General features: G+C 39.2%; 1 protein-coding gene across 12 annotated transcripts in view; it reads left to right on the top strand.

The window, feature by feature from the left end:
- OSBPL6 (oxysterol binding protein like 6) overlaps positions 1–23,322 on the top strand; it is a 105,571-nt gene that overhangs the window by 7,320 nt on the left and 74,929 nt on the right. For 5 of the 12 annotated variants that reach the window (XR_010606364.1, XM_065637139.1, XM_065637144.1 and 2 more), the window contains exon 2: positions 9,532–9,723. The exons of 1 other annotated variant lie outside the window; for it this stretch is intronic. The gene's annotated coding sequence lies outside the window, so the exon portion shown is untranslated. Of the gene's footprint in view, positions 1–1,066; positions 1,112–1,892; positions 1,975–9,531; positions 9,724–15,786; positions 15,871–23,322 lie in introns of those variants that run through there. 6 more of the 12 variants (XM_065637135.1, XM_065637137.1, XM_065637138.1 and 3 more) reach the window with 6 other exon arrangements.

The following is a 23,322-nucleotide window of genomic DNA, read 5'->3' as shown; positions in this document are numbered from 1 at the left end:
CTGTACAAATTCCGTGTATTTTTCTGTAATGGTTATTGATGCGTAAAATCCATCCTCTTTTTCCCCTGTTCCTGTCAGCTAAATTCATGTTGGCTTTCCAAGTTCATTTATGCCTGACACAACTGTGCTTTTCTGTGTATGTAACTCCTGGTAAATATGGTCAGGTCATAGTTGCCACCTGGTTTAATGTTCTTGTGTGACAAAATCATTGGCAAAAATAACCAATTCTCTGTCTAAAAAAAAAAAAAAAATATCGATAACTCTCCTTAACTGTGACCTGTATTTGTGTAGGTATGTAAATATGCCACGGGAAGCTAAACTTAAAATATATGGTGGTCCAGTAAGCAGACATCTCTCAGTCCCTCTTTCACCAGTGGGGTAGCCTACATATAAAACTCATGATCAGTTTGCAGTGTACAATTCAGAGTGACATGCAATGCAAAATAATATTAAAAAAAAAAAAAAATTAAAGGGTATTTTCTTCAGTAGCTGCACACACTGTCCCCTGCCCAGTCATCACAAATACCGATGCATGACAGAGCTTACAAAGAAAATGAAATGAGTGGCTTCTGTTTCTAACTGATATAATAAGGGTTGTGTTTCCTTGTGACACGTGAGTTGAGGATTAATGGGATAGGCCTCAAACCAGGTCAAAGTATGAGGATTAGAAGTAGCCAGACTGACTAACCCTCAGACCCTTACAGGACTCTTCAATAACACCATGTGTTTATACAATTTCTGTGAGTTTAAGGAGTAGAAGTAGTTTCAAAAGTAAGCTATGGTATGCTATTTAATTTCTGGTTCTGGCAATGCCAAAGTTGCGGTTGGATCTGTAAAGTGGTGGTTTGCTCTTAATTGTAACAATGAACATGGCAGCTTGGGTTCATGGCTCTTACCCGTTCCATAATGGTTGCTGTGTCCCCATCTGCCTGAAGAAGAGAAGATGCGCTGCAAATTTACATACAATTTTGTGTGAGTTACACCAGGAAGAGGTGAGATAGTGGCAAAGTCTTTGCCTGTAAAAGTTACACATTCCTATTAACCATTTTCTTTCTTTTTTTTGTAGTATTTTCTGACTTGGCTGCGTCAATGAAACATGAACATATGAACAGTAAGTTCAGGTAGAGGAGGTGGTGAAACAGCCATGTTGTAATCACTTGGCCTTTCCTAAAGCTGTGATGTTTTTCCTAATACCCATAGCTTTTTGGTTTCCCATCTGGAGTGTCTAGACTAGTTCCCAGAGGCTGTGTAACAGATCGCTGTTCAGAGTTCTCCTGACATTTTGCTCCTTCTTGATTGCCTTATTTTTCTCCTAACTGTACCACCTCTATAGATCCAAATACATACTTGTCCTCTGTGGCATGTGCACTTTCCAATAGTTGCAAGTGTTATTTAAACTGCTAATGCAGTGTACCAGAGCTGTGTGTGAAAAAAGGATCATTGCCTTCAGCTCTGATACCTGCTGACTGTCCAGTCCAGAGCTCTTCTGGCCCATAATGCAAATACGCTGTGACATTATTAGCCTCTGCAACCTGATGCTATTTCTGGTATAATTATTTTCTGATGTATTCATTATTAGATTTCTCCCTCAATGTTCTTTAGAATTTTTTTGAGAGATATATTCAGCATTTGCTAATCTTTGTTGTAATCTTAATTTTGTGTGCATTCTAACTCTGTCATTTTGCATAAAGCTATCAGATAACACTAGTCGTAAACCTGTGCTGTATCTTTTTACTATTCTATATAGTATTTACTATTAGAATTATTTTTAAGATACATGACATTCTATTGTAAAGTTTAAATACGTTGATCTTAGCATTTTCTAACTTTGTTTCATTCTTTTTCACTTAAAGTTATTTTTACTGACTTACTACAAATAGAATCATAGAATCATATGATGGTTTGGGTTGGAAGGGACCCTGAAGATCATCTAGTTCCAACCTCCTTGCTATGGGACACCTTCCACTAGACCAGGTTCGTCAAAGCTCTGTCCAAACTGACCTTGAACACTTCCAGGGATGGGGCATCCATAGCTTCTCTGGACAACCTGTTCCAGTGCCTCATGGGGAAGAATTTCTTCCTTCTATCTGATCTAAATCTATCCTCCTTCAGTTTACAGCCATTACCCCTTGCCCTATCAATACAGGTCCTTGTAAAAAGTCCCTTTCCAGCTTTCTTGTAGGTCCCCTTTAGGTACGGAAGGCTGCTATAAGGTCTCCCTGGAGCTTCTCCAGGCTGAACAACCCCAACTCTCAGCCTGTCTCCAAAGGAGAGGTGCTCCAGCCCTCTGATCATCTCTGCGGCTCTCCTCTGGACCCTTTCCTGTCCCTCTTATGTTAGGGGCCCCAGAGCTGAGTGCAGTACTCCACGTGAGGTCTGACAGAAGTGGAGCAGAGGGGGAGAATCACCTCCCTCAACCTGCTGGTCACACTTCTTTTGATACAGCCCAGGATACATTTGGCTGTCTGGGCTGTAAGTGTACATTGCTGGGTCATGTTGAGCTTCTCATCAACCAACACCCCCAAGTCCTTCTCCTCAGGGCTGCTATCAATGCATTCTCCACCTAGCCTGTATTTATGATTGGGATTGCCCCAGCCCATGATGACCCAAAGATTCAGTAAAGAGGAAAACTACGTAAAAATCGGTAGAGACTAACAATAAGGACTTGATAAACATGGTGCTGTTCTCCTTGAGGGCAACAGAAGTATGCTGACTTACATCAGGTGAAGAAGTTTTAGGCACAGTAAACCAGAACCATTTAAGCTCTTAACCATTTAAGCTATTGTTGATGTAAATTAGGCTCATAGTGCTCTCTAGAAAAAGAGGCAATATCTCATAACAAATAAGTTTTATTTCTTCATTCTACTGCATGTGTTCAATGGTAGACTATCTTTTTTTTTTTTCCTTCTGTTTCATTTGGTTGTGCTCAGTGCTGAGAAATGCAGAACACACTTATGGAGGGCACAGCAGCTTTACTCATTTCATACTTTACCATCTCTGGCAACATTCCCGCTTTGAAAGCTGGTGGAAACAAGCGACACTTCAGGCCACAGATATCTTGAGGAATGTGTAGTTCTGCTTTCTTGGCTGCTTCTTGGGTGGTTTGCCATGAAAAATATGTCATAGCTGTGTGATATAACACTGCAAAAAAAGCACCAAGGTTAGATGAATTTGTTTATAAATGAAATTTAGTTTCTTACAATGAGATGTGTTTAGTGCAAACAAATTTGGAAACTAATTTTTTTTAATGACCGGTGCACCAGGGGTGTGTTCATTACTTCTCTGTGTTTCCAGTATCAAGATGTGCTTTCTCAGGTCTTGCCCTCTTTATCATTCTGCCCGTTCCCCAGCAGATCAGTCTTTGCCTGAATTTGGTCCTGTGCACAAGCTTGTGCGTCCCCCCCCAGGGACACAGGCATGTTCCCTTGTCCAGGCTGTCGGTGTTCCATGGCTCTCCCCTCCAGCTGCCCCTTGTGCATCCTGGCTGCTGCAGTCTTCCATGCTTCTCCTGAGGGTCCTTTGCTGCCTTAAGACACCCTCGGTGGGGGCTGTCAGGGGCTGACGAGGACGAAAGGAAAAAAAACCCCTGGAGAACAAACAGCTTGGAAATTCACAGTGTAAAGCATGCCAAGGAAAATCAGTTATTTCTCTAACAGGCCTTGATGCCTCATAGCAGCGTAAAGTGCCATTTCTTAATGGCAGCAAGTGAATATTTTTGCACTTTATGTTGGTGATTCTGTCAAGGGGCGGTTATGCATTTCAACCGTGCTAAAGCAGATTTAAACCTAATGGTACAACTTAAAAATGCAAGTGTCTTGTTTAGAAGGACAAGTCTGAACAGAAATAAATGTAGAAGTGTATTGTGAGATCCAGAAAGTAATTCAAGTAGACCTCTCTGAAGTTCTTATTTTTAAACAATCTCAGTATGCTGCAAAAATGACTTTCAGTTCTTTAGGCTCCCACAGATTGCAGCGCAGAAAATCAATACTTTTTCAGCGAATGTCAATTTTTTCCGTTAAAGGATAAATGAGGAAGTATGAGGCTTCTGGGTTTCTCTGACTTCTGTGTGCTTCCCAGACAGCTAATCTTTATTTATCTTTATATTTTCTATAACGCATACTTAGTGCTTATAATTTTATTCTTGTTGCCAACCATTGCTTGTTTTTAAGAGTTAAATACCAAATAATGATAGAATTGTGGTGCATTTTTTAAGTCTTTGTTGAAGTACCTCAAGTTAAGAGGGTGAATGTTTTGTTTGAGAAAATTAAACGTTGTAAGAGGCTGCAAATTATCCCAATCACGGGTTAGTTTTTTTGCTGATTCAGTAATGTAGTGGCTTGTGTTATCTTTGTAGTCACTGAAATTTTTCAGTGTTTAAGTATTGGTATGGTGGAGGCTTCATTCTTCAGTTTAATTTCTCTTGACCAAAATGTTATAATTCATACATCCCTAAACAAAGGTTTCCTATTAATGTATTTAATTTTTCATTTTGTTTTTTTTTCATTAAAAGGATCTTCTTACTTTAAGGGGATCTTTCTAGAGATCCCTATACACGTTTTTTGAAAATACCATAGGTCTGAATTACAGAAAATATTTTTTTTATTATCTGAAGCAAATATATACTTTGCATTTCTGTTTCCATAGATTTATCGAAAGTAGCAAAAGAGTGGCATGATCAAAGGCAACACAGTGGGTCGAAAGTAAAAGATAGCAAATGTCAAACTTTAGGTTTTGCTCATTATTTCTGTTTTGCTAATAAGGGCACATACACATATGAGCAGAATGCAGGAGGCGGTAGCATTTGCTCTGCCAGATGAGAAGTAGAGAAATAAAGTACTTTAGGTCAATGGTGCTCCATTACAGGAGGAAGTGGGTCTTGCAAATAATGGTGTTAATTTTTTGCTGACATTTCCCCCATTACGTTTGCTTGTGCTGTTGCTGCAAGGTTTGCCTGGATATGAGAGCAACCTCACTTTTTAGCAGTGGCTGACAGGGACTGTGTGGTATGAAGTTTCACTCAATGACCTACAGAAGACCCACATAAATCACAGAATCATAGGATAGTTTGGGTTGGAAGAGACCTTTAAAGGTCAACTAGTCCAACTCCCTGCAGTGAGCAGGGACTTCTTCAACTGGATCAGGTTGCTCAGCGCCCCGTCCAGCCTGGCCTTGAATGTCTCCAGGGATGGGGCATCTGGGCAACACTGGGCCACTGTTTCACCACCTTCGTTGTAAAATGGGGAATGCGTATCTCAGAAGAAGGGTATGTGCAGAACAACTGAACTCTCTGTACAGGATTTAGCAAACAGGCTCTGTTGGTCAGCACTCAGGGTCAGAAACTAAGCAGAGACAAAATATCTTCCCCTTGGGGTTCTGCCGGGCAGCAGTTTGCAAGGGACAGTTCTGAGCGGGTTTCTGACCCCGCACACCTAGTTCGGCCGCGGGGGGTGTGTGCGGCACAGCCGGGCAGCGGCCGCTTCGGGCAGCGGCTGCGGCCCCAAGCAATGCGCTTGTGCCTGCAAACCTCTGTAGCCATATACATATACTGCCTGGACGCCTTCCTGCGTAACCTCATCTAGGTGTTCCTGCTCCGGCAGGGGCATTGAACTAGATCTTTCAAGGTCCCTTCTAATCCCTAACATCCTGTGATATACTTTGGGTAGCAATCCTGCAGCGAGCTGAGCAACATATTTCAGTATTTTTCATTGTAATTAACATTTCACATGCTTCAGTACATTTAGTACCATGCTCCAGTTCTTTCTGCACACAAAACCATATTTTCTCATCTCTGTTATTAAACTATCTGGCTATGAAAGGCAGAGTCATTCTTAAAGGCATAAAGGAGAAAAAGTAAATGACAGAAAGTCAGAATTAAGCAAACAATTTCCAGTGTTATTACTAGATTTAAGAGAGAATAGGATATTTTACAAAGAGTTTTCAGACTAAAACATAAATATTTCACTTGAAACTCATAGCAGTTGTTTGTCACAGTCACCTGTTGTCTTGCTGAGGGTCTGACTGAAGTGGTGTATTATAGAACTGGAGACCAGTGCCCTGCACAGCTGTAGAGAGAGTTTAAGGAAAAATAAAAAAAGAGGGAAGTAAATTTCCTAACTTTCCCAAATGCATGGGCAAAGCCCTGCTTGGTAGGATAGCTGCAATTTTCTTGCTTCAGAATGCCTATTAAAATTCGGAGAAAATAAGGATGAATGTGAGCTTTTTCTCTACAGAACACTGCAATTTTCCCCTCTCTCTTTGTTAATCTGCCTTTTAGAATTTTTATAGTAGGGAAGCTGTCCCAAAACACTTATTTGTTAGGTGTCACTAGGTAGTGTTAATATAATTAACCTTACAAGTCCTTTTTCCTTCCTTAGCGTATTTGCTTGGTAGTATTTCAAGAATGATTTTACTGCTATTTTCTGATGTTGATTAATTTTGGAACAGGTATTTCATACAGCAGGGGAGTTTCTCTTCTGTGTAAATGGCTATGGGCATCTTGGCTGAAGTTGCTGGCACAAATTTGGCAACACACTGACTTACCAGCTATTGTCAAGGACTAAGAATGTTGCAAAAATAAAATGAGTTACTTAAGAAAATTATTGCTATCCTTAGTTGGAGTGATCTCTCCTCCAAAGGAAGAAAATAATTTGTAACAGAACTAGAAAGTTGATATTGAGATAAAATAAGTGTCAAGGTTAACAAAATATTTTATACTGTTGGGGTATGAAATTGTACTAAAGTGCTTAAAAAAAAAAAGCAGCTCAGTATCTTCGTTCATTTGGTGGCAATATACACTAAATGAAAACTTTCAACTGAAAAACACTGACTAGGTCTCACTTTTGAGCAGAACTTGGATGCTTCTCTAATTCAGTCATCTGGCATAACTTCCTGGAGGTATATTTATTTGTAAAAATGACAGTATTATGACTGGTGATACATAATATTTTTTTTGAGATAATGTATAAATATATCACAATATATTTTCCCTGTCTAGATAACAGATGACTCAGAGTCAATGCAATTCAATCGTTTTAATCTAGTGAATTTACAAATACTGAGTTGCCCTGCATATAACCTGAATTTATAATTTGCGAATGGTAAAAAGGAGCAGAGAGAGAAATTTTATCTGCATTTCTCTTCTTGCTTTATCTCTTATGGTTTTTAATATAGTAGCATTTTATAATTTATATTTTTGGCATTACAGTATACTTTTCAGGACTGTTGTTTTGCCTAGGGGTTCTGTCAGATAATGCTAGGAAATTTCTCAGTAGCTATAAAATCAGTAGCCAACAGTAAGAGAAGCTCAAAAAGGAGATGCTGAACTTCAAATCATGGGTTGCATGGCATTAGAAGTTCAGAAAAACCTGATAACTTGAGTTGCAATTTCCGACACAAACTGTTTTAGGTCTTCCTGGCCAGCAAAACATGAAATAAACCTCTCTATCTCAATTTCTGCTTAAGCAGTGGTACGTAACTGTCCTGTTTCATAAATATGTGTGATTACTCTGAAGAGGGAACAGGATGCTTGTATTTCAGTCGCTGGTTCTGTTCATACAAATTTATCGTTAGAATCCTGTCCATACTTCATTGAATCTTGCTCTGGAAAATCCCCATTTATCAGCATCTCACATGAGAATCAGAAGCGCTCAGAGTAGGGACAGTGCTCCCGGATTTGTCCAAGTCAGTGAGCAGAGAGAGGAGGAATGTTTGATGAACCCTGTTGGATCAGAGGCTGTGACAGCCAGTGCATCTTCTTGGCTCTGGCCAAGACAGCGGATGGAAGCTCATGGTGGTTGTTGGCAGCAGGGGTGGAGGTGTGGGCAGGATCCGGGCGACTGAGGGGTTTAATGACACAAGAATGAAGTCTGATGCCACCATGAGGTAAAATATTTAGTGCCCTGTCTCAGAGCATGAATATATACCGAACGGTAACAAATGCCCCCGCTTCAGGTTGAGGATCAGTCCTAACAGGATTGCGGGTGAATGTTGTGCTTCTTCCTCCTGAGAAATCATGACAACAGTAATTGACACAACCAGATTTAGGTTCAGCTGCTTACCGCCGGAGGTCTTGTTGTTATCTTTAACCCAGTGTTAACTTAGGTCACCCTTTAATCTAAGTAAAAGAGACCCCGTATGCTTTCTCTTGTGACTGTATGTCAGTACAGAATGTCCAGAGAACGCTGTTCCTTTTGGTGGTAGTGTATTGTATGAAATTTCACCTTATAATCTTTGATAGAAAACAATGTGGCTTTTAAAATTTAAAAGTGATAGTTTATGCTGTGTATTTATTTATTCATTTTTGGTATCCTCTGTCGTCTTACTTCTAAATATAGTTCCAAGTCCTTAAAAATTAATTATTTTATTGAAGATTAGTGTGCATATTCAACTGTAGCAAGACTCTGTGAGTCTGTAATATTTCTGCCCTGTGAGCTGAAGTGCTCAAGCAATGTCCTTCTGGAGCCCCATTGGAACAGATGAAGGGCTTTTTTGGTGCTGTAAACTCCAAGGCCTGCGTATAAATATCTGTACAAGCAAAAGTGTCTTCCCAAAATTAGCTCAAAATTGTAAACAGGATGCAAATACAAAAAAACCCAAACAACAACCCACTTTGGTTTTGGTTTTGTTTTGTTGTTTGTTTGTTTTTCTTTCTTCATAACACCAAATACTGCAAGGAATGTTTTAATTCATCATTTCCTCACATGGCTCCTCAGAAAATTAACACATTGTCAATGGTATTTATTGTAAAGGCAAGTCTTACTTTAACTTTCCTGTCATTTATCTCCTAAAAACAGTCCACTGCTATCACTTGTTTTGTTAACATTTCAGAATGCGTAATAATTTGTAATAAATAAGACTTCTGCTGTCTCTTCCTCCAGGCTTCAATAAGAACGTCTTTTCATAACTGTTTATATTATGTATGTTAAAGAGTCATTATGAAATTGAAAATGCTTTTGAGTGGGTTTTATGGAAGTTGAAAGCCCCTGAGTGATAATGGCAGGGTATCACTGACCTTGTTGGTGTATTAAGTGCTAGTGGTAGCGTTTCAGGATGCAGAACGTCTTGCCAGTCAGTGATCTATGACCTGGGCCTCTCAGGTGGTCTTATTGTTCGAGTGTTCTCAGTGGTAAAATCTGCTTTCTCATGTTAGAGAACTGGAGTTCTTTTCTTAGACGGGGAAAAATGTTGGAAAATGTAAAAACACTTGTACAAAAGTACCACCCGTTCTGGAAGTATGGATGCCAAGAAATATTTTGGCCAAAAATAGTTGCAAGTGCTTGCAAATCTAGCGAAATAAACACTGTAACAGAGCTTTCTGACCTGTTATGGCTAAATAGGTCCACCAGAAATTGCTAAAGTTATATTTCTTACGCCGTTTAGTGGGAGCTATTCTCAGGCTTTGGGAACTGGGATGATCCATGGGGAAAAAAAAAAAGGGGGGGGGTTATAGTTAAGACAGCATCCTTAGAAAAGTACTGCTACTGGTTTTGAAAATATGTTTCTTCCCTTTTTTTCCTTTCCCGCACGTGAAAGCTGAGCGCGGGCTGGCTGTGGCACGCCAGGTCTGCTGAGCCGCATGTCCTGCCCCGGCAGTGACTGAGCAGGAGCACAACCCGCTGCTCTGACCGGCGCTTCTCCAGGTGCTGTCGGACTGGGAGGCATCTCAGCTCCAGATACATCTTTCCCTCCCTAGCTGGTCCAATCACTTCCCACATATCAAATTTGGTATGTATATATGCTTACTGTGGTGTGCTACTGGGTGTATAGGTTTGAAGAAACGCAGGGCAGACAGACATTGCATCCTGGACGGTGGGCTGAATAGTGCAGGCTGGAGAAACCCCTATGTGTTACAGGGCAGAGACTAAAGTAAAAATGGAGTAAATGCAATTAAAAGTTGTGTTATTTTCCATCTTTCTGGCAAGGTCTTAAAAGATCCACAGTAAGTTTTTGCGTGGCATCTGTCACACAGCTCTCCCAGGGTGATGAAAACTGGTGAGATTCAGGTGGATCTGTGTGTACCTCCCGTGGGCCAGGTGGAAAACAGAGAGGCTGTACTTGGATCCATGAAAAGGATTTTTGATAGATTAGGAGGTGCAGTTTATTGGTCGATTATATTCGGGAAAAAGTTGCAGTTTTGTACCTCCGTTAGTGAATTTGGATTAAATTTAGCAAATATTTTCCATAAAAGGGAAAATGGAGAAAAATTCGAAAAGCTGAAATTTCATTTTAATACGTTTGCAATGAAATCATCATTTTGGTGTGTCTTGATGTTGAAATGGACTTTTTCTTCCCAAGTTACTTGAAATCTCTCCTTTCTTCCTCCTTTTGGTCTCTGAACTAAAAAATCCACTATTGATACAGCCACAGTAGGTTCTTTTTTGAGTTAAGAGTTTGAGGTTTATGAGATATGTCAATAATCATGCCCAAGGGAAAACTTGGCTCTTCCAAAAATATAAGGCAGACTTCTCCAGTTAAGAAAAGCCATCCCAGCATATGATGTGTTTCTTTTAAGATGCAAAATATTCGTATGCTGAGATGAGCCTTCTGGAGGAACTTTGAAGCAGTAGCTCCTGCTCTTGAAGCTTCTGCCTTTATTTGTTTCAGCGGAGATATACTTTCTCAAAATTTTTCTTCCTTATCTCTAAAATATGTTATTAGTGCCCTGCCAAACTGTTGTTGACAATCTATTTCTTGTAGGATGCTTTTATGTATAAATAGTTTCTTTTTACATATTTAATTTTTCAAGCCAGGAGAAACATTCAGATTTGCTTTCAGCATGAGTCTAGAATGATATTAATGTCTCTGGCATAGTAGTTGTTGTAGTCTGTGTGACAACTGTTGTATACATTATCTTGCATGACCGTAGTTGTGGAATAGATTAGGTTTTATATGTGATTGACATGTTACTGCATACAGGGCTACCTCATCTATTTTTTTTATTCAGTGCCTCACTTGCTATAGCAGTAACCTGTGTTTGCTGCCACTGTGCTAGCGTGACCTTCACACAGACCAGCAAAAAAACCCATCTTGTTTCCTCAGCATCCCAAAGGACAATTAGGAATGGTTGCCTGAGCAACATAACATCCTTGTCAAACACCCCAGGGATTGCTGTGATGCCAATTGGACCGTTCCATCACACGTGGCATGCTTCCACGCACAAAACCGTGGAGTACCGAAGGAATGTTGTTGCTTCCAATTTGCTTTTTATCTTTGCTTGGATTCTTTTCTGCTGAAATGGTAGAAAACAAGCAAAGGCATAGAGTAAACAGAGGAGTAGGAGAAGGAGATTTTAAAAGCAGCATGAACAAGGAAAAGAATCCTGTGGGAAAGAGAGATGAGAGTGCTCTGCATTTTGAATACAGGAATAAAACAATGGAAAAATCAAATGGAAAAGAGTGTCAATGTGGAAGAAGCATTTAAACAGAATAAAGCCACTTACAAAAGGAAAGAATGAGAAAACAAAATGCTGAAGGAATGGTATTATGGGGTAAAAATGGGAAACATCTTTTTAAATTATTTAGTAACTTAGGTTAAAACTATGGTTCTTTGTGAGAGGTACAGTTTTTGTCTTTGCTGAAAAATCTGTATTTCAGGCTTTTCTTAATTAAAAAGAGATCATCAGATTTACTGATGCTTTGATACTTGGGTGTGTTTCTCTAATACAAAACCGGCCAAAGATCCCTTCTGGGCGCAGGTGGCTTATCAGTCTTGTGTGGTTAAGGCACTCTTGTATTTTGCAGCCAACAGCACACAAGGGAGCAATATGGCTGGTATCACATCTGTCTGCCTTTTTTCTTCTCAGCTTGAATGAAGAGCTACCTATTTACAGCTAGGATCACTGCAGGGAGGCCTTGGTACCCATCCAGACAAAGGACTCACATTCACATCTATAAATCCATAGTGGGATGCTGTAGCTACTTTCCTGCTGTTAACCCACCTAATTTTCCTTGTTTTATACACATATAGTCTGTGAATTCTTGGATAGCTCATATACTGTATGAAGCATTTGTTCCATCTGTTCAGAAAATTTGAGCTTTATAATAAATTACGAGCGATTCAGAGGTTTAGATCTTGACTGTTTTCTTTAGCCAGTAAAGAATTATAATACATGGAAGTCTTTTGAAATAAAAGCTAAACCATAAGAGGAGAACAAGAACAACAACAAACTAAATAGGAAATAACAAATATCTTCTTTCAGTGTTTTTCCTGAGAGGGGCATATGTGTTTGTTTGTTACCCAAGGTCTTATTAAGAGTGAGTTTATTCTGCCACTTAGGTCCTAGTTTCTTCAGTTCTTAAAGACAGACATTCCTTGTTAGTCCAGAAGCGTTTGTGTTCTCCATTAACTGCTCTTCTGCCATGTAATTTCATTATGGATGATGTCATCCTTAAGACTTTTCTTTCTCTCCAGTAGCGTGATTTGATGGGATCAACAAAATCTGTGACAATGGTGTGTGTCCTAATGTATTAAAATCTAATTTTCACTAGTCACTGTAGTGCTCTGATCTATCAGCTACTTTTAATGCAGCTGCTACTGCTGACGGTCACAATTACTACAGAGGATTCACGCACATGGAACTGGTTTTAAAAACTGGGATGCACTGGCTTATATCTATTCAATACTTTCATGAGGTCCACTTCTGTTTGTGTCCTGTTTATAATATAATCTGAACAACATCTCTTCATGTTATTCTGTGATGTTTTGATAGCAAGGTGAAGTTCTGACCGTCTAGTCAGCTTCTTTAACAAACATAAATGACTAAAGTAGCGGAACATAACGAACCTGTTACATAAAAGTACCGATACAGGTTACCCTGTCTCGTCCCTCTAAATTCCGTCTGCAGAGCATCCCACTTCAAAGGACGTGTATTTTTCTTTTAGAGAGCCTGCATGTGATTTGAGTTGCATTTTTGCTAAAATGTTTATAAACTTGAAGCAGTTGCAGTAGCTAGGCATATAAAATTGTCACCCTGCTGTAGGAATTTGAGCAGATTTCTTGTGAGAGCTTTGAGTCTGCTATTGGGAATTTTTGTTTTATTTAAATTTCAAGTCTAAATACAGATTTGGGAGGTTAATTTTAGAATCCCTTTTGTTAAAAAAAGAATTGACTCTTTAAGATAAAACTAAGTAAAATGAAAAGATTCTATGTTTGAGTACACTGTCCTCAGGATAAACCATCTCTGTATACAGAGATTTTTCTGTATTTATTTTAGATGATAAAGAATAGTACATCTTTAAAGTGTAGTTGCAGCCAAAATTATTCCTATCATTGTATAAATGTTACAAAAAGCAGAGGGACCTAGATTAATTTCCCCATTTACGGAATAGAATAAATTTTACTAAAGTTTTTTTTTTTTACCTTGGAGTAAAAATCTCTTTTATGGTATGTGTATATAAAGATCCATAGTGTTTGTCTATTGACTAAAAAATATTAATAAAAGAAAGGAAAAGTTTATTTACTCTAATACAAAAAAATGGTTACTTTGTACTTTGCAAAGCTTTATATTTCAAAAGTTGTTCAGTAAATTCTATCTGATGTACCTAGAATTTCTTGCATTTTAAACAAAACATTTGTTATAATAAAGTACTTCTAATCATTGTAATCTCCTTTAAAAAAATAAAATGACCATTCTATAACTGTAGAACTTTTTTTTCCTCTTCCATTTATCTTCTTTACCTGCAGCCTGTGTAATCTTCTTAGTTTCTGTTCTTCTGATCCTGTATTTCCCAGGAGATCTCTATGTATTATTTTAATTTTTATTAGATTATAGAATCATAGAATCATACAATAGTTTGGGTTGGAAGGGACCTTCAAAGGTCATCTAGTCCAGCCCCCCTGCAATGAGCAGGAACATGTTCACCCAGATCAGGTTGCTCAGAGCCCTGTCCAGCCTGACCTTGAATGTTTCCAGGGATGGGGCATCTACCACCTCTCTGGACAACCTGTGCCAGTGTTTTACCACCCACATTGTAAAAAATTTCTTCCTCCCCTCATTCAGTTTAAAACCATTACCCCTTGTCCCATCGTAACAGGCCCTGCTAAAAAGTCTGTCCCCATCTTTCTTATAGGTCCCCTTTTAAGTGCTGAAAGGTGGTAACAAGGTCTCCCAGAGTCTTCTCTTCTTCAGGCTTAACAACCCCAACTCTCTCAGCCTGTCCTCATGGCAGAGCTGTTCCAGCCCTCTGATCATTTTTGTAGCCTCCTCTGGCCCCTCTCCAACAGGTCCATGTCTGTCCTGTGCTGAGGGCTCCAGAGCTGGATGCAGGACTGCATGTGGGGTCTCACCAGAGCAGAGGGTCAGAATCACCCCCCTTGACCTGCTGGCCATGCTCCTTTCAATGTAGCCCAAGGCACGATTTACCTTCTGGGCCACAAGCGCACATTGCTGGCTCGTGTCCAATCTTTCATCCACCAGTATCTCTACATCCTTCTCGGCAGGACTGCTCTCAATTCCTTCATCCCCCAGCCTGTATTGATACTGGGGGTTGCCCTGACCCAGATGCAGGACTTTGCACTTGACTTTGTTGAACCTCATGAGGTTTGCATGGGCCCACTTCTTGAGCTTGTTAAAACAGAATTCCTGAAACATTCTGTATGTCTGCTATTAATGTGATTGGAAAGGGACTCTTTGGGCAGCTCCATTTATTTATTTGCTTGCTTGCTTGCTTGCTTGTATTCATATGTTCGAGTGACTTGTCATAAATACTTATGCAAGTCAAGTGGATTGGTGAGTCACCGTGATGTTAAAGGCAGATTACAGTCAACCCCCTCCATCTTACTCAACTCTTCAGAGATATATGCTCATTGGTAATGGGTCATCTCTTGTGACTTCACTGATATATTCCTACTGTTTCTGAAAACGTCATCACTGTGGCAGATGTAGTACAGGTACAGAATGAAATAAGATGGAATATTTACTAGCATGCACGTCATAACTGAAAGGTATTAGCTGAATTGCAGTTACAAAGTTTTTGTGTGCAGTACAGTTCAAGATACATTTCTAAGATTAATATTTTCATTGTTTTTTTTTAAATAACTGCATAATGAGTTCCTATATTTGAAACCAATCAAATAACATACAGTTTTTTTACAGGCATCTTTCAGAACAGATGTGTACTTTTATATGCATTAGGGAATTTTTAAGAGTATAGGAAGAGATGATGGCTGTATTGCTTGGCCTGCTACATTACACAAGAGAAAGACCTCCACTTATAATTCCTGCAACAATCCAATTGATCTGCAGTATATTTTTTTAGCAATAATTATAGTCTTTGCTTATACCAACTTCATTTAGAAACATAAAAGTACAGAAGCAGAAGAAACCACCTGAATGATTGAATCCAGCCAAAAGCATCACATGCAGTTCTGCAGTGGACAATAATTCCAGAAGGGCTGTAAAAGCACCTGCTGTGGCCAGAGGTCAGAAGTATGCCCAGCATCATAATGAATGAAAATCGCAGAGATAAAAACGTGAATTGTGCTACCAAGAGAGTAAGGCTTTTTCTGTTGCCTTGAGGTACCCCGATGACTTGGAAGCATTGATGTGTCCTCAGCAAAGTGTTCATACTCATATGTCACACGCCATGCTCCGTTCTTTCTTGCTCTCTCTCCATAAGCCTTGGCAGTTTGAACTAGAGGAAAAACTTTTTCTTGACCTAGGTCAGGTCAGATTAACTCTGGAAGTACGCAAGTTCTTGAGAAGTTTCTCATTACCATTAGGATCATCGGTGCTTCCTGCTTGGAACCAGATCTGTGTCTTCTGTAAACCTCTGATGGTTCAGGATCTCTTCAGAAATGTGATGGTGGAAGAATAAGGCACTTCCTGGTTCAGGCAGACTGTCGGCACCAACGCTGGAAGGTGATCTGCCTCAGGTAAGAAAAAGAAAGAGTAAGCCCACCGTTGGTCAACGTAACTTCACAGCTGTGTCAGGAAGTTGTATTCCATACACTCCAGGAGCCTCCTAGTCTGTTTTCTTTCTGCTGTGTTGTGTTTCCAGCAGACAGCTCTAACGTGAAGCCCCCCACGAGAACAAGGGCTAGCGATTATGAGACTTCTCCCAGCTGCTTACGGAATATTTCGTCTGCCTCTTCATCCTGGTTGGGTGGTCTGTAACAGACTCCCACCATGGTATCTCCCTTGTTGGCCTTCCCCATGATTCTCACACGTAAACACTCAACCTTATCATCACCATCGTTAAGGTCTAGACAATCAAGACGCTCCCTGACATCCAGGGCTACCCCACCTCCTCTCCTTCCTCGCCTGTCCCTTCTGAAGAGTTCATAGCCATCCATTGCAGCACTCCAGTTGTGCGAGTCATCCCACCATGTTTCTGTGATGGCAACTATGTCATAGTTTTCCTGCTGCACAATGGCTTCCAGCTCCTTGTGTTTGTTGCCCATGCTGCGTGCATTGGTGTAGATGACAGTAGTCCTGCTCAAAAATATGTACTTTTATTCTAGTATAAATATGTTAGCTTCAACTTGAGAACAGCGCTTTGTTTCTCTCTCCAAATCCCTGAATTTAGAGCAGGCTGAAATCCCAGACTTTGTGAATTGCACTAAGGAGGAGCACTGGTGACTGGCGTAAAGTCGTGCTGCATGTTAAGTACGTGCAAGGACAGACACAACAGCACTTTAAAAAAGCTGTAACTGCAATAGTAATCCTGTTGACTGGGTCAATTCTTCACATTTTTGAGGCTGGAGAAAGGAAAGGTCACAAAGCTCACAGGGAAGATAGGTTTGGTGAGATGGTGGGGAGAGAGAGAAAAGGAAGGGCAGCCAAGCAACTTCTGAATTTCCATCAATAACACTTACTAAACTGTGATGGCTGTAACAGTGTCCAGTGTGCTGTGGTCAGCAGGGAATCTTATGTGTGTCGTCTTTATTAGTCTGGGGTTGAGTTTCTTTGCTTAAATGGCCAATAATTTTCCAAGATAAACCAGGCTGTTAATTGTTGTAGCATTAATTTATGATACACTGGATTAAGGAATAGTTTTTGTCATAATTTCAGCTCATTGTATTTTCCTTGATAATGGCAGTTAATAAACAAAGTTAAGTTTAAATAGGAAGAAAACAAAGACAGGATTGTATGCAATACAAAATCTAGTCAAAATAATTGTTTTAAATAATCAACTGTGGATTCTCACACTACTGCAGCTGATCTGACTATCAAGAGGATTTATTTTGGAGTATTAGTTTTATTGATACTCTAATAAGATAGTATTAAAATCTTTGCATTTCAATTGGTATACTGCAGGCAAAATTGGTGCTGAAAGATTCAACTTTTTAAATTGAAAATGGAAAGTCTTTGTTTCTTTCTGAATGACAAATAACTGAATAATTCAACAAAGCTGACCAGCAGATATGAGAATGGTATGAGCTATTAAAGAACAGTCATTTGATTGTCTTACTAGGAGAAAACTATTTCTTATGAGATTTACAATATTCTGTTTTCCATTCTGTTACATTAATAATTGTGACTAAATTGCTTTCCTGTGGAAGTAAGAATGCGGCAATTGGCTTATAATTTAGACTTATTTTTCCTTTTTAATCTTTATTTGTGTGATAAGTTTGAGGTTCCTCTTTAAATGGTTTGTATTTTGCTTAGTCTGGAACTGCTGCATCCTCATCTCTCATGTGACTTCAAAGCACATAGTTCGTAGTATTGCAGGTGTAAAGATGATGCATTTGATCATTGTGTGCTCTGTTTGTCCTGGCTCTAATAGTGGCTCTTCTGGTTCAAGAACGGCAACACAAGCAGCATCTGCAGCTTTGCAGCAGCTTTGCTGCAGTCAGTCTTCATGAGTGTATCAGCTTCTTCCAAGAAACAAATACTTGATAGCATTGTTTTGTCCTTGGTGGGTTTGCTTTGAGTGTGGTAAGTTCCTTAGGAACCGATCTGTTTCTTTCATGTAATAGATCACAGTGAGAATAGGATTTGTGCCTTTCCCATGTATCTCTTAGAGTAAGAAATGAGACCTGTTAAATGACAGTGTTGATTTCAATGACCCTCTTTTGGTGACAAATACATACATACGTAATATCTCTGAACTGGCTAGACTAATACATTGACCTTTTTTTCAAAATCAGTTTTCCAAGATGATCTTGTACACCAAGATATACTGGAGTTGTCTTTCCCTGAAGAATGCAAAGCATCCAGGATTCCTCTTGGCTTGTCTCATATGTGAAATACACTATTTAGATTAATTATCCTGAAGTTCTGTGATGACGGTTGTCATGCACAGGAAAGGTATTTATATAGTCATGGCCAGGTGATACTTGCAGGTTTTCAGGAAGTGCTGGCACTTCTGACAGTGCTGGTTGATTCCTGGAGAGCAGCCCCATTCCTGCAGCTCCATGCATGCAGCAACGTTTGGTTGTAATGCAGAAAGACAGTGTGTCCACATATCTGTGTGGTGGGGTTTCCCCCCTTTTTTAAAGTTTTGTCAACATTTCTGCTTTAAAGCATTTATTAAATCATCTCAATTAGGATGCAGCTTCTCACACTACAGAATTAAAGTCTTAAGTATTTTGTTGCGGTATATTAGAGCAGAAGTATTCTGTAAGAATTGGCTTTTGTGGCCTTTGAGCCCACCAGATGAGCAAATGTTTGAAGTCTGAAACATTCTTATTTCAGGATAAATAAGATATTTCAAATTAGGATAGTTAGTGTCACTGTGACTAAAAATCCAAATTTTTCTGTCTGAATGTAGAGTTTAGGACACTGCAGAATATTCCCGGTATCTGCAGTGTGGAGCGTAGGCAGTGAGTCATACACACACTCTTCTGTCTTAACCAGCTTCAGAGGGAGGATAATGCAAACTCGGCGTTCCTTAGCGCTGGCTTCTCTCCAGGGGCTTTCAGGCAGGACAGAGTGGCAGTGGTCATAGTGGCTTTTGTGACGGGAAAGCTTTTATTGATTGCGTCAGGAACACTAGTGCCTTTTTGGGTCTGATAGACAGCCAGCTGGTGTTAGTGAAGAGTGAGATGTGATTGCTGTTGGTCTGCTTTTAAAATGTGACCCACTGGACTCTGTTTTGAATTACAGCTCTGGTATTTGACATGGACGTGCCAGCTTAGCTGGATAGGAAATTACTAAGATTCCTTTTAGAAATGCAGTTATGAATCTTGGGTTTGTTCTGATATGCAAGGACACTAAAACATACAAATCTAGAAACTTTTATGAAACATCCCACATTCCTCTAATTTCTGCCTTTTATTTCTCCTTTTTTTTCCCAACATATAAAAAAACCCCAAATCTGAAAAGGGCTTTTTTTTTTTTTTTTCCCCCGTGATATAGTATTGTACCATTTTTTCTAACTGCCAGGTAAGTGCTGTATAGGTATTTGCAGATCCACAAACCACTACCACTATTATGGTGAAACAGCAGTTCAAAGAGAGCTAGCTCAACATTCTTCCACTATTAAAACACAATTAAATAGATATAGATCTGTAGGGAAAATACTGCAAGATGAGGTTTTATTTGTTTCTGTCCTGTTTGTTAGCTGTATAATGTCACTACTATCCAGGTAAGTGATATTGGGGTTTCTTTTTGTGGCAGACTTTTACAGACATTAGTTGAGGTGACATTTTCCTTTTGATTTCTAAATAAAAGCCTTATCTCAACACTGTGTAGCAAAAAGTAAGAGTATTTTAGCTGGTGGGGTGGGACTAGAATGTTCTGTGTAGGCAGATTGGTTTTCACTCCTTCCTTTATTTTATGTAGTAGGGTCGTGATCAGAGGTTTTAAAGGAGAGTAGTGACTTCAATTTATGCCTATCTACAACAGATAATGTATTTAAAGTTGGAAGATGCTTCAAGGAAAGGGTGCCTCAAGACTTTGGCTGTATTCCATTTGATTGAATGTACCATCATTGGAACATTTCATCATAACTTAGGTGATGAGTCATTTGTGACTCAGGCAAAGAAAAAAAATCAATCTATAAAGAAACCAAGCTTTGAAATTAGAATGACAGCCAGGACAGAATAAAAATGTGGAATATTGGAAATCTGGATGTGAAATTCTCTAGCATTTCCATTTTGTATGCTTTTATTTGTCTAGTGGATGGAGTCATGAAGAAAACCTTGCTTGAAAATCTATCTCCAATTAATGGAAGCTACTGTCAATATGGTAATAGAATAAATGATTTAATTAAATATTCTTGAAATAGTTCTTGTATAATGAATACTAGTTGACTTAATGAACTGCAATATATGATAGGTTTCTCTTTCTTCTTTGCTAAATTCTTTGAACTGTTAGCTTTCAGTTTATTTCACTCAGGATAGTGAGGTGATGGTTGCCACACAGACATGTAAAGGTCATGGTAGGGGAAGAGGAACACAACAGAAATGTGACAACCCTTTTGCTCGGATGTATGAACAGAGTAAGGCTTTGTTCCTTGTCCTTTATCCTTTTCTGAGAGAGGCCTTATAGAAACGCCTCAACATCAGTGCCACTGTTGAGTCCTTTGTGTGCTAGATAGAGTTATGTTCTATGTTCACTGTTGACTTGGTCTTGCCAGTAGTCACAAGCCATTCACAAATCAGTGCTTTTTCTCTTTGAAAAGGAACCTACTGAGTTCCCAGCTCTAGTTTGGTGAAGCCCTCAGGGCAATAGGAGCAACAGGAGGCAAGGAAGGAGAGATGAAGATAAGAAGATACATATTCGTGGTGGACAAACATGTAGTTTCATAAAGGGTTTGAGAAAACATGCAAACATTTTAATAAAATGAAACAAAATTAGACCACTACATTGTATACTAGCTATTTGCTTTCATTTTATATTTTAAAGTCAAGGGAAATAGCTGAATATTTGCTAGATATACACAGAAAATTGTAAACTTGGAATATTTTACTTGGTGTTTCTCTCACTTGTGCTTTCTTACACAACTTCCCCATTTAGAGGATAGACTGGATTAAGCATTGTATTTGGGTGAATCAAATTTCAAAGACAATTTAAAGGTGGTTTATAATGGATCCTTCTCTTACAACCTTCTGTGCTGAATCATCCTGCAATTGTGAATATTGCAGTCTTAATCTTAAATTACTGTTGCTGGATAATCCTTTTATTACTTGGATTTTTGTGTCCTGTTGAGGTGAAGGCATCATTACCTCATCTTAAAAGGACTAAAAAAAAAATAATCATATTCTAAGGAGCACAACTCTTATAAATTCTAGGAGCTTTTATTTCTACTTACTTGTGCTTTATGTTTTAGTTCCTCCCCCCTCAATATGGAACGTGGCCAGCTGTGTTAGAAGTAGCATCTCAAGAACATCATCTGTCATGTCGGCAGTTCATTCAGTTTTGCTGTGCTGAGACTGTAAAGGAGCCTGGAACACAATGTTGATCCTCTGGGTATTGCTGGCTTCGGTCATAAATCATCTTTCCTCAAGTGTTTACCATCCTTGATGATGGTGGATTCAAATTTCTGTATATGTTGGAAAGCTCTCTGACTCAAAATGTTTATGACCACTGAAAATTTCCCTCAGAATCGTATTCATACACCGGTTCATTACCATGTGCTTGCTCTTGTGTAGTGCCTGCAGCTCTCTAACTTCTTCCTATGCCATTTCTTTGTACTTTAGGTTCCTCTGCCTACTAATGGTTTGAGTTTCTTTAATCACATCCATTAGATTTAAAAATAATATTGCTGTGGTTTCTGTGACATCCTTAGCCTTTGATTTTTTTGGCACGTGGATTAATACAGTGTGTGGCAAATACCATGGTATTGGCCCTCAGCTACCACAGATTCCTAAGGGTAACCACTACAGACTGAAACAGATCGTTTAAGCAAATAACCAAAACATATAATTACTTTGTTAATTAACGTAAAAGCTCTTCAGTTTTCTATGGCTTCCTTTTCGGATTTATTATGATGTATTAGAAGTAATAATAATAAATAATGAAACAGGATTTTTATTTGAACCTCTATTGTGAAAACATGGTCTGGGAAAGCAGGCTTGTCTTCTTTATAAAAACGGGTTTGGGAGCTAGCTCCTGCTGAGCTGTTCTCTGGAGGCTGGGGGCAGAACTCGGCTTAGCGCCTTGTGCCAAGAACAGCATTTCAAACAGGACAGGGTTTTATTGTGGTGTGCGAAGAAAAATATTTTTTACAGCTCATGTTGACAAACACAATCGGTTAATGGTTTGTTAGTGTAAAGAGAAACTTAAAAATCAGATGAAAGTAGTTCTAGAAATACCTTTTCAGGCCATGGTAAAGCCCAATATGATTTCCCAGACACTGACAAAATCTTTTTCACTTCAGTGCTGCCTTGTGGAGATGGCTCTGATGTGCACTGTTTTTACATCCCCGTGCTACAGCAGGCAGACTATATTTAGGAATGGTCAACTAGCACCATCATCTCTAATCCATGGTAGATAGTATGTGAGGGAAATACCCATCTGAAATGTGACACAATTATGCAAAAAAATTTTCAGATTTAATGGATCTATCTCCAGTTTATATTCCACGAGGTACCAGAGGGAAAGCAAACAGAGGAAATTGGAGGGACAATTAAAAAAATTTTGGGCTTTTGTTGGTAATGAGACATTTTTGAAGGTGAGTGACTGTTAAATTCTAGATAAGTGTGACGTAGAGCCTCTTTGTGTACTTGAGAAGATAGGTAGTGGGATTTTATTCAGACAAGGAAACACAAATACCAGTGACATAACTGGTCATTTTGAAACCAGATGTATCAGCACTAGATAAACACATGGTAGGGCATTCTTTTGATGACATGTTTTCAGCAATTGCTGTAGGATTATACAAAGTTGTGTGTGGTGGTTTGTGGTGTGTGGTTTTTGCCCCTTTTTTTTTTTTCCCCTCCCTCCCCCTCCATTTCTGTGTCTATTAACAAAAATGCTTCAACAAAAATGCTTCATATAGTTCCTAGGGATTTGTGGACCCGAGTGCAAAGCCACTGACTTACATGGTCCTGTTAACACTTTCTGGTTTTAAAAGCCTCTGATCAATTGCTGCAAAGTTGAGAAAACTGCTATGGCAATATTCTATTAGATTTTGTTCATGACAAACCACTGCAAGCTGCTTGGCACTGTGCTGAAAGGGCTTGGCGCTTTTTACAGCTACATCTTTGGGTACTGTTGCACAAACTACTCTGTGTATGCAGCACAGCAAGCATTTCATTCAGACAATTTGAGACAGTAGGTGCATGCTAATTCAATTATTTTCTTTGGTGGTCTTTCCGCTACTTAAAAATTTTATACCTCTGAAATACTTCTCAGTGTATCTTTTCATTACAGTCCTATCACAAAAGAAACAGCCATTCTCCTGAGTAGACTGCCTCGAATCTCAGGAATTACTACGG

This window comes from Caloenas nicobarica, chromosome 6, assembly GCF_036013445.1.
Source record: "Caloenas nicobarica isolate bCalNic1 chromosome 6, bCalNic1.hap1, whole genome shotgun sequence".
NCBI lineage: Eukaryota > Metazoa > Chordata > Aves > Columbiformes > Columbidae > Caloenas > Caloenas nicobarica.
This window is presented reverse-complemented; position numbering and strand designations above follow the sequence as displayed.